The sequence below is a fragment of the Sciurus carolinensis genome, chromosome 2 (genome assembly GCF_902686445.1).
Source record: "Sciurus carolinensis chromosome 2, mSciCar1.2, whole genome shotgun sequence".
Classification (NCBI taxonomy): domain Eukaryota; kingdom Metazoa; phylum Chordata; class Mammalia; order Rodentia; family Sciuridae; genus Sciurus; species Sciurus carolinensis.
The window spans coordinates 157,100,603-157,101,270 of NC_062214.1; the positions used below are offsets into that span (position 1 = coordinate 157,100,603).

Here is a 668-nt window from a genome sequence, read left to right on the forward strand (position 1 = left end):
AAAAATTCTGATAAAAAAAAAAACAACACAGTATTGACCATTTTAACTATCCTTTAATGCGCACTCTGGTGGCATTCAATCATTCACATTGCTCCAGATGTGGTAGCCTTCTCTGTAATCCCAGTGACTCAGGAGGCTTAGGCAGGAGGATCACAAGTTTGAGGCCAACCTCAGCAACTTAGTGAGAACTTGTTTCAAATTAAAAAATAAAAAGCACTGGGGATGTTGGTCAGTGGTAAAGTACTCATAGGCTCAATCCTTTGTCCCCTTCCCCACAGGGGGAAAAAAATTCACAATGTTGTGCTACTTCAGCAGCACATATACTAAAATTGAAATGATACAGAGAAGATTAGCATGGCCTCTGAACAAAGATGATAAAGCCAATTCATGAAGTGACCCACTCCCATGATCGATGTAGTTACTATAGCATTTGGGGAAAGCAAAAGCTCCCCAAACAGCCTGTTATCACAAAGGCCAAATTCTTCAGCAGAAGAGCTGGGGAGAAAACCAAGGATGTTGGGGTGGCCTGTGTGCTGGTGGCTTGAAGCCACACAGAGGGAGGTTCATTAAATACTAGCAAATGCTTAAAAAAGAAATCCATAACATTGTACAACTACCACTGCTAGCTATTCCAAAGCTTTTATCCAATATGAACTGTACCCATTAAA

General features: G+C 40.9%; 1 non-coding gene across 1 annotated transcript; it reads left to right on the forward strand.

The window, feature by feature from the left end:
• Nucleotides 1-300: 300 nt before the first annotated feature.
• On the forward strand, nucleotides 301-407 carry LOC124978363 (U6 spliceosomal RNA). The gene has a single exon (XR_007107398.1). It is a non-coding gene; the product is annotated as a U6 spliceosomal RNA (small nuclear RNA).
• The last annotated feature ends 261 nt before the right edge of the window (nucleotides 408-668 follow it).